The sequence below is a fragment of the Triturus cristatus genome, chromosome 1_1 (genome assembly GCF_964204655.1).
Source record: "Triturus cristatus chromosome 1_1, aTriCri1.1, whole genome shotgun sequence".
Classification (NCBI taxonomy): Eukaryota; Metazoa; Chordata; class Amphibia; order Caudata; family Salamandridae; genus Triturus; species Triturus cristatus.
Window position 1 is genome coordinate 753353794 of NC_140579.1, and position 16543 is coordinate 753370336.

A 16543-nucleotide genomic window follows, 5' to 3' on the forward strand; every position below is an offset into this window, starting at 1 on the left:
TATTCTCCTACTTCACTTCCTCCTGTCTGTATCTCACACCCCTTCATCTTTTCGCATTCTTTCCTTCACTCTCCCTCACTCTCCTTTGCTCATTGAAATCCTGACTCACTTTCTCTCACTCCAGTTTCCTAAATCCCTCCATCCCCTCACTCCCCATCTCTCACTTTCCCTTACCCCCTTTTCTAATCCTCCTACCCCTTATCTCACCATCACTCCACTTCTCTTACTTTCAATCCCTTTACCCTGCTGTACTTCATCCGCTTCATCTGTTACTTCCTTTTCCTATCTCCGTCCCTTACTCCCCTTTTCTCACTCCCCCTCCATCACTCTCCATTACTCACTGCCAGTCCCTTACTCATTCACTCTTCTTACCTGTATCCTCTACCCTTAGTCCTTTTGTTGCAGTCAGTCTTTCACTTCCCTTTCATGACTGATCATACTTTCCTTTTCTCACTCATTCTGTCTGTCCTTTCCTCCTCTTCACTCAGTCATTTCAATCATTTCAATCATTCATGTATACACTACACATTCATTCAATAAAATTACAACACAGTATATTAGGAATATAGCTCTTCTTGGAGAAGTGAAGTGAGTTCTGAAAAGAACAGTTTTTTTGTCTTTTTTATTTTGTATTTTTTTTTAGTTTTTTAACAATTTTGTATTTTTTTTAATGTTTTTAGAGTACCAAAAAAAACTGGTAATGAAAAACTGTTCAACAGGAACAAAAACAGTAAATGAAAAAAATTATGGGCTGGAGCATGTGTGCTGCTGTATTTTGTTTTCGATCAAGTTAATACTGCTCTCACCGTAGCAAAGAACAGCATTGCACACATTACAATGTATTTGCACCTTCTCGAAAAGTGGGCGGATGTCAAGTGACCTGGTACACGGAGAATGTCATGAGTGATGTCATTTGAGATGTCATCAGTGATGTCATGAGTGATGTCACTGACCATGTCATGAGTGATGTAATATGTGACGTCATCAGCAGTGGATTACGGTCGCGCGAGTTATAGTTAGCTGAACTAACTATAACGGGGGAATTTCAATGGTTTTGTACGAGTGAAATGTCCAGCTAACTATAACATGTGTGAAACCTATGGTTTTTTCAGTGAATTTGCAAGGTTTTTTAAATGCTAATTCCTAACTATAACGTGTGTGAAACCTATGGTTTTTTCAGTGAATATATATATATATATATATATATATATTATCTACTGGTGGTCGCCAGTAGATAGTTATAGTTAGGACCTATTTTCCATAGGAAATCCGCAGCATTCTATTTGGAATAACGTTGGCGCCGGTTGACGAATCCTCACGCAATTGTCCAAACTTTTGGCCAGCTCCGCTCCGCTCCTACCCTGAAAGTTTTGCGTGATCCGTCAAGCGGGGGCCGAGAAAAAAGGGGGGTCCCAAAACTCGTTTTCCCCATGCAATTTCCCATAGGATCTGTTGTCCCAGCTACAGTCCAAACCGCTGAACGGAATGACACCAAATTTGGCAAAGAGGTAGTCCTCAGTTCGAACTCGTGCCTTTCTGCATATATGGTGTGAATCTGTTCAGTAGTTCCTGAGAAAATTAGGGTAAAAAGTTAGTGATATCTATGGCCGCGGAGGATCTGCGGACCGTACCCGCACCGTAAGCGCACCCTCCCCGAACCGAGCGCGCACCTTCCCAATCGCGTGCTGAATGCTAATTGGCTGCCGGGTGTCTCTCTACATTCGAAACCAGGCACTGTTGGTGGCCATTTTCTGCCTCGGTAGAAGCGAGGCTGAAGATGCAAGGGGAATAAGTGTGTTAAACATATAAAGGGGGCAGAGTGGAAATACTCTGACCCTCTAGAGGTGCTTAGGGTGTCCCAGAAGGATCCCTTGGAGCCCCCTTTTTTAAAAAAAAAACACGGGGAAATGCGTGCACGGTGCGCGCATCCTATCGCGTTGGATGCACGGATTCTCTTGCGGTGGGGGCGCGGATCCACGGCAACGTTTTTTGAAAAACGACAAGAAATCATTGGTTGTATGACAACTTTCTACACTGAAAGGTAGGGTGTATATTTCTGTTTTTTAAAGGTATGATTGTTATTGGTTAACAAAAACAGATTGTAAGGAACATTATATATGATAAGCTGATATGTTGAAAAGTCAAGCACACTTCCTGTCTTGTGTAGGAACATTGTGTGCTGAACTTGTGACCTGTGAGCTCAGTGCAGTGTTCCATGACCTGTTTCTATGGTAACAGGCAGAAGGCAGATTGGGGGAAGGGTTGAAATGTATTTCAGTTGGAAAGGGTTGAAATGTTTAACCAATAGAAATGTGTGTTTGCTTTTGAGTTTATGTGCGAAGGATTGTGATTTGATGTGTACATGTATATGTGTGGAAAATGAAAGGGAAACATTTTCATTCTTTGCTTTTGCTGAGAGGTGCACAGTGCAGAGATTCTGTAAAAGAAAATATGGTGAGTGATTGATATACTTCTTAATCTACAAAAGAACTTGAAAGATGATTTATTTAATTGTGAGGGGATGTATGTAGACTATTTTGATTTTAATCAGACTAATGTATTTTTCCTGCTAAAGTGTAGGGAGTACTTTTTTTCTCTAAAATGGTTGTGCATGTAGAAACCATTCTGTGATAAGTATTTGTGTTTTTCGTGTGTTTGTAAACAGATAACTGTGCAGTTTTTATATTTTGGTAGAATTAGAAACCAGTCATTGTTTATGAATTTGTGAAATGAGTTATGTTATGTTTCTATACTAAAATGTAGTACTACTTCTAGATGAATAAATGTGTTTTGATACAGTGCAAGGGATAGTGTTGTTTGTCTAGAATCACACAGTGAGTCTGTGTGCATTTGGGAACCACTGTGAGAGAACCATTTGGTAACATCATATATTTGCTGACAGATAACTGTTTTAACTTGTCATGTTGTGAAGTTTTAGTAGCATTAGAAGACAGTTATGGCTTATGATTTGATTAAATGAGTCAGGCTTTGACAGAAAAGTGCAGTCCTGAAATATGTAGATTGTGTGCAGTTCCCTTATCAGTTGCACTGTAGTGAATGAGTTTTGGTAAACTCCTAGGGATAGTGGTGCATATCTAGAATCACAGTGTGTGTTAGTGTGTATTTGGGATCAGTGTGAGAGAAGCATTTGGTGATATCATGTATTTGCTTACAGATAACTTTTTTTAAACCTGTCATGTTGTGAAGTTTTAGTATCATTAGAATCCAGTTTTTGCTTATGCGTTGATTAAATGAGTCATGCTTTGACACTGATGTGCTGTACTTAAATATGTAGATTGTGTTCAGTACCATTAACTCTTCCAGACTAGTGAATGAGTATTGGTAAACTCTTAGGATAGTGTTGATTGTCTAAAATCACTCTGTGAGTCTGTGTGCATTTGGGTAAGGATTGTGAGAGAAGCATTTGGTAACATCGTGTATTTGATGACAGATAACTGTTTTAAAACCAGTCAGGTTGTCAAGTTTTAGAAGCATTAGAAGACAGTTATGGCTTATGCTTTCATTAAATGAGTCAGGCATTGACAGTAAATTGCAGTCGTGAAATATATAGATTGTGTGCAGTTCCCTTACCACTTGCACTATAGTGAATGAGTTTTGGTAAATTCATAGGGATAGTGGTGCATGTCTAGAATCACACTGTGAGTTAGTGTGTATTTGGGATCAGTGTGAGAGAATCATTTGGTAACATCATGTATTTGCTGACAGATAACTGTTTTAAAATCTGTCATGTTGTGAAGTTTTAGTAGCATTAGAATCCAGTCTTTGCTTATATGTTGATTAAATGAGTCATGCTTTGACACTGATGTGCTGTACTTAAATATGTAAATTGTGTGCAGTCCCCTTACCCCTTCCACAGTAGTGAATGAGTTTTGGTAAAGTCCTAGGATAGTGTTGATTGTCTAAAATCACACTGTGAGCCTGTGTGCATTTGGGTAAGGATTGTGAGAGAAGCATTTGTTAACATCGTGTATTTACTGACAGATAACTGTTTTAAAATCTGTCATGTTGTCAAGTTTTAGTAGCATTAGAAGCCAATCTTTGCTTATGCGTTGATTAAATTAGTCAGGCATTGACATTAAAGTGTAGTCGTGAAATATGTAGATTGTGTGCAGTTCCTTTACCACTCCCACTGTAGTGAATGAGTTTTGATAAACTCCTAGGGATAGTGTTGTTTGTCTAGAATCACACTGTGAGTCTGTGTGCATTTGGGAACCACTGTGAGAGAAGTGTTTGGTAACATCGTGTATTTGCTGACAGATAAGTGTTGTAAAACATGTCATGTTGTCAAGTTTTAGTAGCATTAGAAGACAGTTATGGCTTATGCTTTCATTATATGAGTCAGGCATTGACAGTAAAAGTGCAGTTGTGAAATATGTAGATTGTGTGCAGTTCCCTTACCACTTGCACTGTAGTGAATGAGTTTTGGTAAACTCATAGGGATAGTGGTGCTTGTCTAGAATCACACTGTGAGTTAGTGTGTATTTGGGATCACTGTGAGAGAAGCATTTGGTAGCATCATGTATTTGCTGACAGATAACTGTTTTAAAACCTGTCATGTTGTGAAGTTTTAGTAGGATTAGAATCCAGTCTTTGCTTATGCGTTGATTAAATGAGTCATGCTTTGACACTGATGTGGTGTACTTAAATATGTAGATTGTTTGCAGTACCATTAACTCTTCCAGAGTAGTGAATGAGTTTTGGTAAACTCCTAGGATAGTGTTGCTTGTCTAAAATCACACTGTGAGTCTGTGTGCATTTGGGTAAGGATTGTGAGAGAAGCATTTGGTAACATCGTGTATTTGCTGACATATACCTGTTTTAAAACCGGTCATGTTGTGAAGTTTTAGTAGCATTAGAAGCCAGTCTTTGCTTATGCTTTGATTATATGAGTCAGGCTTTGACATAAAAGTGCAGTCCTGAAATATGAAGATTGTGTGCAGTTCGCTTACCACTTCCACAGTAGTGAATGATTTTTGGTAAACTCCTAGGTATAGTGGTTGTTGTCTAGAATCACACTGTGAGTCTGTGTGCATTTGAGAACCACTGTGAGAGAAGCATTTGGTAACATCGTGTATTTGCTGACAGATAACTAATTTAAAACCTCTCATGTTGTCAAGTTTTAGTAGCATTAGAAGCTAGTCTTTGCTTATGCATTGCTAAAATGAGCCAGGGTTTGACACTAAGGTGCAGTACCATGTACTATTCTGTTCACTGTGACAGAACTGAACATTTTAAAGTTTTACCTAAGCACTGTCCTAGAAGTAGTCTGATTATTTAGTCAGTTTCTAAGTACCAAATAGACTGCTTCAAATGTCTATGCAGTATGCATGTAGTGTTCTAACATACTATACACTTGTCTTTTACACCTTCAATTCCCTAGTCAGTATCCATACACTTCCAGGAAACATCCTGTCACATCCTTTGCAGTCCTCTAGAGACCCATTCAACAGCATGTACTAATCCATTCACTGTGCCAAACCTCAAACATTTATAAATTCACCAAGACACTCTCTTTCCAGTACTCTAATGATTCAGTCACTGCCTAAGTATTCATGCACTGAGCCAGGTCTTAGCACATGGACTTCTTCATACCCCTATCCACTATGCATGCAGTCCTCTAAGCACCTACACACCTGTCTTTCACACCTTCAATTCCCCAGTCAGTATCCATTCACTTCCAGCAAACACCCTGTCACTCCATTTGCACTCCTCTAGTGACCCATTTAGCATCACGTACTAATCCATTCACTGCGCCAAACCCTAATAAATTCACCCAGGCACTCTACTTGCAGTACTCTAATCATTCAGTCAGTACCCAAGTACTCATCCAGTGACCCAGGCCTTAGTATATGGACTGCTTCAAACCCTTATCCACTATGCATGCAGTCCTCTAACCACCTACACAATTGTCTTTCTCACCTTCAATTCCCTAGTCAGTATCCATACACTTCCAGGAAATACCCTGTCACTCCCTTTGCAGTCCTCTAGTGACCCATTCAGCACCATGTACTAATCCATTCACTGTGCTAAAACCCAAACACTTATAAATTCACCAAGATACTATCTTTGCAGTACTCTAATCATTCGTTCAGTGCCTAAGTATTCATACACTGAGCCAGGCCTTAGCACATGGACTGCTTCAAGCCCCTATGCACTATGCATGCAGTCTTCTAACCACCTAGACACTTGTCTTTCACACTTTCAATTTCCTAGTCAGTATCCATACAGTCCAGCACTTGTGACTGCCTTTGCACTCCTCTAGTGACCCATTTAGTACCAAGTACTAATCCTTTCCCTGTGCGAAAAGCCTAGCACTTATAAATTCACCTAGACACTCTCCTTACTGTACTCTAATCATTCAGTCAGTACCCAAGTAGTCATGCAGTGAGCAAGGCCTTAGCACATGGACTGCTTTAAATGCCTATGCAGTATGGATGCAGTCCTCTAATCACCTACACAGTTGTGTTTCACACCTTCAATTCCCTAGTTAGTATTCATACTCTTCTAGCAAACACCCTGTCACTCACCCAGTGTGTTTCCTTATAGTACTGTAATCATTTAGTCAGTTAGTATGTAGTCTTTTAGTGAGGTAGGCTTTAGGGCATGAACTGCTTCAAAGTAGTATGCACTATGCATGTAGTGTTTTAACGATCGTCACACTTGAGTTTCAGGGCTATAGTTTCTTAGTCAGTTTTTATATAAAATGTGTTTGTACAGTAATGGAATAGTATAAATTTGAAAGTTATTAATATACATTTATTTGTGATTCTTTTTTACAGATACAGAACAGGAATGTTTCTCATCTGTTTGCACTCTTCTCGTGCAAGATTGTTTGGATGAAGGGTCCTTAGGTGTTTCATCATACTTGCTGTGCCGCACGAGTATTTTTTGTTAGGATCCCCTCGTAACAGAACTCTTTGGCAAATCTTGCGAATGAAGAAGGTGGCATTGGTCTTTGTTTGCCCCTTGGAAAAAGTTAAAAATGTCTTCACCACTGAAGAAAAACGTTGTGGGCGTGGTGCCTTCTGCAAAAAAAATTCCTCAGATTCGGTAAATATTTTAAAGCGGCAACATTTACAGTTTTTGTAAGTTAAACGTATAACATTTTGTTAGTTGTTTCTTGTGGTATTTTGTTGAGAATACCATGTTGTTGTTTTTTTAACAATCTTTCTGATTTTCCAGGTCTGTCGTCGACATCCGTGGTTCCCACAGGAGTGTTCCACCTTGTTGTTTTGTATTATTGTTGTTACATTTTGTTTATTAGTTTATTCTTTATATTTATGTTAATACAAAAATAAAGTTTGAAAATAGTTTATCATTTATATATTTATTATTATAAAAAAGAAAGTTTGAAAAAAAAATTAATAATGTTTTTGGTTGTTCTCTTCACTGCTGTGTGACTCTTTCTTGTTCTTATTACTGTTATTTGATGGAGTCCACCATGGTGTTTAATTTTGGGGCACTTATAGCTGGAATACTGGTGGTATCTGCAGTTTGCACCAACTTCTGAATAGTGTGTTAGATTTATCTCAACTTTACTACCGTTAAAGTGCTGATAATGAAATGGAGAGTAGCCGTTCCTGTGCAAAAAGACACGTGGTGCACCTTTCCGATTTATTCTAAATACTAAAATCCTGTATTGAATTGCACTGAGGTATTGGCTGCACTTACAGTGTACACAGAAAATCTATTAAGAAATCTCATTGTATTTATATTGATTGGGAATAGTGCATCAGGTGCTGGATCTTGACGAGATGCACTTCTCAGTTCGTATATTCTGCACACAAAAAAATCACATCACAACTTTCACACCAATTGCAATGCGAAACAAATTCCGGCGATAAGACACGTTAGCACCAGGGATTTTACACCTGCTTTCTGCTGGTGTTAAGCAGGACAACTACCTGCACCATGAAAGGGAACACAGCCAAGAGCCACACCAGAACACCCACAGGTGCCATAGAGTCAATGAGCATGATACAGGGATACCCATGAGGGCCAAAATACTCATCTCAACAAAATCAGGACCGCCAATGCCCCCCAAACCCACATCTTAGTAAATGTGTCCCTGTGGTCATTGTCTTAGCATGATAGGCACGAGCCCTGCAACATCACAGTGTGCTGTCACCTCAGCGCTGGCAGTGAGCCTGGATGTGTAGCTATGTACGCATCCTCCTGCATGCACAACTGGCGTGTGCTGGTCTGTTGTTCACAGGTCAGTGCAGGGGTGTGCCTATCCGGCAAGGGGAACGGGGTGTCTCGGACATGTCCGTGTACAGGAAGTGCGGTAATTGTGTCTCTGTGTTCTGGTGTGGCCTGTTACAAGAGCCGCAGCATTCGATGTTGTAAAGTGGCCTGCACCACCTCCAAACGGCACTGTGATGTTGTAGTTGGAATGTAGCAGGACATGCGCAAATAGGCATTACAATGGCATGCCGTACGAGTGCACGAGATACAACAGCTCACCGTACAAAAGTGTGGGGGCTCGTGGGAGGGAAGAGCAGTCGTTTGGCAACATAACACAGAGTGAACTCGACCATGTGTCACATGCTGGGCATCTCATCCATGATGACCACGGTCGCAGACATCCCACAACACCAACGACTGGCCTTTGTACACATCCTGTATGAATGCAGCGTGGTTTTCACTTCTATGCTCGTTCAGTGGTGTGATGTTGGCAGGTTGTGTGACTTGTGCTCCTTGTTGGTGTGTTTCATTTTGGCCATTGTTAGTCTATATGTGTGTTGTACTTAATTGTGCATGTGTGCCATTCTGCCCATCTCCCCCCTCCCCCCACTCCCTGCTTCTTCCTCTTCCTAGTGCTGTTGTGTCTATAATTTTGTTGCTGCACACATAAATACATGTAAAGAATAAATTAGAATAGTTCCTTGATTCTTTTAGGTTTCAAAACTTCTCTATTGGTTTCTTTTTAATTTTCCATATGAACCGTTTTTTTAATATTCAACAACACATAGAAGTCAGAAGTGCAACGTATTCTATCAACACACTTTCTAGAACATTCTACAATACGTGCAGGTTAAAAGTTCATCAATTTTTTAAAACTTTACGATATTTTTTGGGAACATTTTCTTGAACATTTAACGACACGTGCAGGTTAAAAGTTGACGATTGTTTTAATTTCGAACAGTGCCTTCCAAATGCAAGTAGCAGGTGTGCAAATTTTATCCTATGATATGTACTCCACGTTGAAACTGCTTTTTCTTAACCAATCACAAAGATGCTTTTCCACAAAAACTAATGTGCACCCTACTTTTAAAAAAGAATGCTTTTCATGATATCTTCAGAGATAAGTTATAGATAGGAATTAGCATTTAAAATTCCTTTGAAAATCACTGAAAAAACCATAGGTTTCATGCACGTTATAGTTAGGAATTGGCATTTAAAAAACCTTTGAAATTCACTGAAAAAACCAAAGGTTTCAGGGGCGTTACAGTTAGGAATTGGCATTTATTTAAAAAACCTTAGAAATTCACTGGGGTGTTATAGTTAGCTGGACATTTCCCTCGTACAAAACCCTAGAAATTCCGCTGTTATAGTTAGTTCAGCTAACTATAACTCGTGCCCCTGCAATGCACTGCTGATGACGTCACATATTACATCACTCATGACATGGTCAGTGACATCACTGATGACATCACTGATGACATCTCAAATGACATCACTGATGACATCACTGAGGGAAATGTCCAGCTAACTATAACACCCCTGAAACCTATGTTTTTTTAAGTGAATATATATATATATATATATATACACATATATATTACCTACTGGCAGTCGCCAGTAGGTAGTTATAGTTAGGACCTATTTTCCATAGGAAATCCGCAACATTCTATTTGGAATAACATTGGCGCCGATTGACGAATCTTCGTGAAATTTTGCAAACTTTTGGCCAGCTCCAGTCCACTCCTATCCTGAAAATTACACGGTGATTCGTCAAGCGGGGGCTGAGAAAAAAGGGGGGCCCCAAAATGTATTTTCCCCATGCATTTTCCCATAGGACCGGTTGACGCAGCAACAGCCCGAACTGCTTAACGGAATTACACCAAATTTGGCAAAGAGGTAGTCCTCAGTTCAGACTCGTGCCTTTTGCTTAAATGGTGTAAATCCGTTCAGTAGTTCCTGAGAAAATTAGAGTTAAAAAGATAGATATATCTGGGCGGAGCCTAACCACACATCTCATCGTGAGATCTGATTGGCTGTCAGTACTTCATCCAAGAAGTGTTGGCAGCCATCTTGGGACCAATATACATGATAGCACCTCATTAAAAAGCATTGCAGTTAATAGAAGGTTTTAAGACTTTAGTTACATTATAAATCATTTGTTGATGGTACCATACTCATTTTCGGAATTGTGGTGTGTTCTAAGGTGAAAAAGCCTTCTGCTGTGATATCATGAATCATGTTTGAGAGAAAACTATTTTCTCATGCTTTTCCCACAGAGGTTTAGAAGGTGATCTATAAGCTAAACTGAGGGCATATTATCTTTCTCAGTCATGTGAGAATGAAGTCTGACATTCTCAGTAAACATGTACATCCAACAAGGGCAGAGACTGTCAGTTGATTCCTTTGTGTTCTACTATCTGCAGCTTCCCAGAGTGTTCTAAAGAACAACTAGAGCGCTAACAGTCCTACTTATGACAAACGTATTGCACACCTGAAGCCATCTTGATTGGAATAAAGTGGTAACTCTTAAAACATTTAATTTAAAAAGGAACAAAATGAGGGGGTTCATTTTGCCACAGAAAGTATGATTAGTGCTGCAGAAAGAAAAATTAGGGCACATTTTGAGTGACTTCTCAAATCATCTTCTATTTCATTAAACAATTCTGACATGCAGACTGAAACATGCACTTTCAATACCAGCAGCAGACTTCCCTGGTGAGCAGTAGCTTTACTACAGTGATCTAATAAGCAACTAGAGTGCTAACATTCTGAATTGATGGCAAATGTGTGACACATCTGAATGCCTTCTTGATGGAATCAAAGTAAAAAACTGAAAGTATTTCCTACTGAGGAGACTGTATAAATGAGGAAATTAGGAAACTTCATAACACATAAGTCTCCCAAATTGGCCACCAGAGACAAAAGAGCCCAAATGTAGCCCAAATATCACCCAGATGTAGCCCAAGTATAGCCCAATGACAGAATGTCCCAGAGTGTTCTAACAAACAACTAGAGCGCTAACAGTCTTACTTATGGAAAAAGTATGGTACACGTGAAGCCATCTTTATTGGAATAAAGTGGTAACACTTAAACATTTAATTTACAAAGGAACAAAATGAGGGGGTTCAATTTGACATAGAAATTATGATTAGTGCTGCAGAAAGAAAAATAAGGGCACATTTTGACTTCTCAAATCCTCTTCTATTTCATAACAAATTCTGACATGCAGACTGAAACATGCACTTTGAATACCAGCAGCAGACTTCCCTGGTGAGCAGTAGTTTTACTACAGTGATCTAATGAGCAACTAGAGTGCTAACATTCAGAATTTATGGCAAATGTGTGACATATCTGAATGCCTTCTTGATGGAACCAAAATAAAAAACTGAAAGTATTCCCACTGAGGAGACTGCAGTAAATGAGGAAATTAGGAAACTTCATAACAAATAAATCTCCCACGATGGCCACCAGAGACAAAAGAGCCCAAATGCAGCACAAATATCACCCAGATGTAGCCCACATGTAGCCCAATGACAGAAGTGTGCAAAACACTTATTTTTTGTGTATTTGCAGTTTTATATAGTGCAGACTTGTCAGGTATTGGAGTGCTTTACATGAGCATTGGTTACATCACACAAGATCAAATTCATGTTGGTTGCAGACATGGGGAGATTAAGTGATTTGACCAGAATCACAGAATGTTGAGCTGAAGCAGAAACTCCAACCTGGTTCCCCAGTTGCAAAGTCTGCAGCTCTAGAAATAACACCACATCCTCTCCCCTAGGTGCAACATTTAATCAAGTGGTCAACTGGATAAAAAAACATAAAGATTACAAATAATTTAAAAGTTCTTTGTCGCTATTTGAAAACTCAGAAAACATGTTCTCATTTTAGTTTTTTAGAGCACTAACCATAATTTTGATGCAAATAAGACCCTCTCATATATGTAAATTCTAAAGGAAATGCTCTAGGTATTACAGTTTTGATTACATCTAGATGACGTCAGGCGTTCCACACTTTTGTAATAAATATAGAATGTTAGCAATCTAGTTGTTCATTAGGATACTGTTGAGAGGCAGAGGCCAGGGGCACGGACTCTGAAAATTGAAGGCAGGTAGGAGAGTGCAGAGGCAACAATTTGAAGACACTGGGCAGGCAGGAAGGGCAGTGGCAGCACAACAGACTATGGAGGGCAGTGGAAAGGGGGACAGGGGCAACAAACCAACAATACAGGACTGGCAAGAGAGGCTGTGGCAATATAATAGACCATTTTGGGCAGAAGGAAGAGGCAGTGGTAGTACAACCATACATGCCAACAGACCCGTTTAAGCCAGGAAACATCTAATGTTTTTAAGCTCAAATGGGCTTTATTTAATCTGTCTCCTGTCTACAATCTCCTCTTTTTCAATGTAACTCAAAGGGGAAAATCAATACCCCAGTTTTTTTTCAAAATCTCCCTCTTACCAAGTTCAAAATGTTCGCAAGTATGGTACATTGGATCATGGTAGGCAGGAGAAATTGGGATAGGGACATGGACTCGGATAACAGAGGACAGGAGGGACATGGAGAGGTGCACCAAACTGACCCTACAGGGCAGGCATCAGGGTTTGCAGCAGCACAATACACCACACAGGGCATGCTGGACGGGAGTGCAGCACAACAATCCATAGAAAGCAATAGGGAGGGGACAGGACCATGCACATGGACAACAGAGAACAGAGGGGAAAGAGCCAATGGTAGCTAGCTGACCATAATGGACAGACAGGAGAGAAAGCTGCAGCATAACAGACCATAAAGGGCAGGAGGGATGGATCAGGGGCATTACAATGTAACAGACAAGCCAGGTGGAATGGAATAGGGGTCTGCACATGGAAACAGAGGGCTGGGGGCAAGGGGGCAGGGCAGGAGCAGCAAGATGACCATGGAGGCTAGTCCATAGATTCAGACAACAGATGATAGGGAGGAGGTGGATGGGGCAGCAAGTTAACTGTTCAGAGAAGGTGGGTATTAGGAACTTTATTGTTTTTAAAATGTGTGTCTGTGCCAACTACTTAAAATATGAACAAGTATGCAGCATAATCTCACTTTTATTCAGGAAGAAGAGGACGTTTGTGACTGTGACTCTGGGCTCACTTGGCAGAAACACCCCCTGACCCTCCACCACCATCGCAAAATGTAATGCCCGTGAAAAGGGTAGGTGGAACGCAGTGTTATATAGAACATAGTCCTGAGAGCACGATTGAAGATGAAAACTAGATATAGTATATGGTATAAACTATGCACCAAAAAGTGTGATATAAGATGAACCGGGGCGTGAAATATAATATGCAATACATTGTGCGCAATGACAGATTCATTGGAGAGCGCGAGATAGCACAGGCACTAGCGCCTGCTATGCGATATGCGCCCTGGAGTGTAATATGCACAGGGCAGTGTTGTGTAACCTAACTAGTCTCTAAAGTTGTAATATAAAATATGTGCTGGAGAGTGTAACGTTGCATATGCACTGTGACAATGATATGGATCCCAGATTGTAATATGTATGGCATAGCACTGTGCGTTATAACATAGGCATCGAGGATGGCATGTTAGATGGGGCAATATAACCCGTGCGAAGGTAAGTGTGGCATGATATTTTCACGGGGTGGTGTTACAGTGCACATGGGCTAGAGAGTGTCATAGCATACGCACTAGCTGGTGGAATACAACACAAAGGTGTTTGGCACTCGGGGGGCACTGGTGGGTGTAACACAGCATTGGGCTCAGCCAGGAGCACGCTGTGACTCTCAAGTGAGGTTTGTCTCCTTTCCAGAGAGTAAAATAAAAAGTATTACACATCCGGCGGTGGACGTGTGTTTTATTAACCGTGAGGGGGGTTTCTTGCATAGTTTGGTCGAATTTTTATTGAATCCCCTTTGAATGGCTTGGTGTGCGTGTGCAATAAATGTGCCCGTCAATAGCTACCCATGTTTGTATAAATAAACGACAAGGGTGTCTACTTGGAGAGTACCGACTGGCGGGGTGCCGGGATTAGGCACGGTAGGGCGTCAGACACGTCAGAGCTTCACTAGCAGTGTAAATACATTCCACTTGAATTCATTGTATGCATAGTCGCCTTTTAATGAATATCACGCAAATCGTCATGGTGATAGGTACATACGGTTTGTCCAGCATGTCCTAGGTGTTTCTATAAATATATATATATTTTTTTAAATAAAAAACAAAGGCCGGCCCCGGGGGATGGGGTCCCCGGGGCCATAAGTGGCTTGAGGAGGGGGGCAACGCAGCCCCCCTCCTAAAGAATTAAAAAAGGAATCGGCCATGACCCGGGGGTTGGGGTCCCCGGGGCTGATTAAGGCATTGGGAGGGTCAAATTTATTTTTTTCAACAAAAAAATTAGGGTGCAGGCCCTGGGGGATGGGGTCCCGAGGGCCAATAAATTAGAAAAAGAAGGGGGGCCACACAGCCCTCCTTCTTAAAAAAATAAAATAAATAAAAGACCGGCATCGCGCCGGAGGCCACGCCCCCTCCTTGCAGCACTCTGCAAACGTGCCCCCTGGCCAGTTGTAAGATGGGGAATTAATTCCCCTTCAATACTGAGGGTCCCTGATGGTCAACTAGCCCAACAGGTATCTCCAGTATGCGCCAGGGAGCTGCGTTGCAGACAGGTGTTCTGAGGCCACGCCCCTTTTTACACCTCTCTGCAACGCAGCTCTGTGGTGCTTACTGGAGGTACCTAGTGGGCTAGTTGGACCCTAGGGACCCTCAGGATTCAAATGAACTTAATCTCCCAACTAAAAACCGCCACAGGGCGTGTTTACGCAGTGGTGAAGGGAGGGGACGGGGCCTGAGTTAACGTGTGCAAACAAGCCCTGTGGCGATGTTAGATCTGGGGATCTCTAGTTGGCAGGGTAGGTACCACTGTCCAAGTAGGGACCCTTGCTTCTAGTCAGGGAGAGGGGGATACACTGTTAAGATAACCCCTGCTCACCCTCTAGGTAGCTTGGCCTGAGCAGTCTAGGCTATCAAAGGCAATGTGTAAAGTATTTGTACCAACACTCACAGTAACACAGTGAAAACACCACAGATTTACTCCACACCAGTTTTAGAAAAATAAGGTATCTTTACTAAAAACTTCACAAGACCAAATACTACAGACAAACCGACATACAATTAAAAAGATTACTTTAAAGATAGTTCAAGAGTTTGCAGAAAGTACTCCAGGATGTAAAAGTCAGTGTCCTGCACAATGCGACTCTCAATGCACAAAATGCGACACTCTCGTGCCCAACAGTACCTGTAGTTGCGATAAGGTTCCCAAAAGCTATCACAAGGAAGATGGCAAAGGCGATGCGATACTCCTGAGATCTTGGGGAGGCTTTGCAGCAGCCCTGCTTCACGCAGCAGAGGTGGATGCGCCGGCTCCGATCTGTAGGGGGAGGATGCGATGACTTTGGCTTTCGTAGGTTTCTTAGGGGGGAAGCGTCACGCACAGGTACGATGCGACGATCTTCAGTGCGGCGCGGTGCGCGGCGCAGCGCGTACTTCAGGCGCCGCAACCCTCGATGCGTCACGGGACGGGACTCTGCGTCGACACACACGCAGCGACTGGATACTTTCACGCACCGGCAGTGGTGCGGCCCGCAAACTGGTTCTGCGACGACCCTCGCAGCGGCAGGAATCTTCTCGCACCGGAACGATGCTCGACGCACTCGGCGATGCGGGGACTCCGGGTGCTGCGATGACGCCGCGATGACATTTTCCTCGCGCTCTCGTTCTTGCGACACGCAATCGGATGATGCGTTGGGTACCAGTTACTCTTTTTCACGCTTCTGCTTCCCAGCTCCCAAACACAGCAAAACGACCTCCTGAGGCCCCAAGACTGGGCAAGCACTCCAAGGCAGGTCAGAACTCCTTCAGCAGAGTTCCAGGGGAGCTGGTGGTGAAGTCCTTTTGTTCCTGGGACTTCTTAACAGGGAGCCAGCTCTTCTCAGGCCCTTGGAGATCAGAATCAAAAGAAGGGGACACAGCAAAGTCCTTCCCCTCTCCTTGGCAGCAAAGCAAAACAGCAAGCAGGCAGTCTTCTCCTCTTCAGTTGTTTTCAGCTTTCTCCTTGGCAGAGGTTTCTTCTTAGTTCCAAAGTGATCTAAAGTTTAGGTGTCTGGGGTCCTCTTCTTATACCCCTCCAAGTCTTTGTCTCTCTGTGTTTCAGTGGGGGGATTCCCCTGCTCAAACCGGTTCCTGGGTGTGCTCTGCCCTGGAGCACCTGGTTCCTTTCAGAGTGAGGGGCAGGGTCGTTAGACGCTCAGCAGGAGGTGGAGCCTTCTTTGTGCTG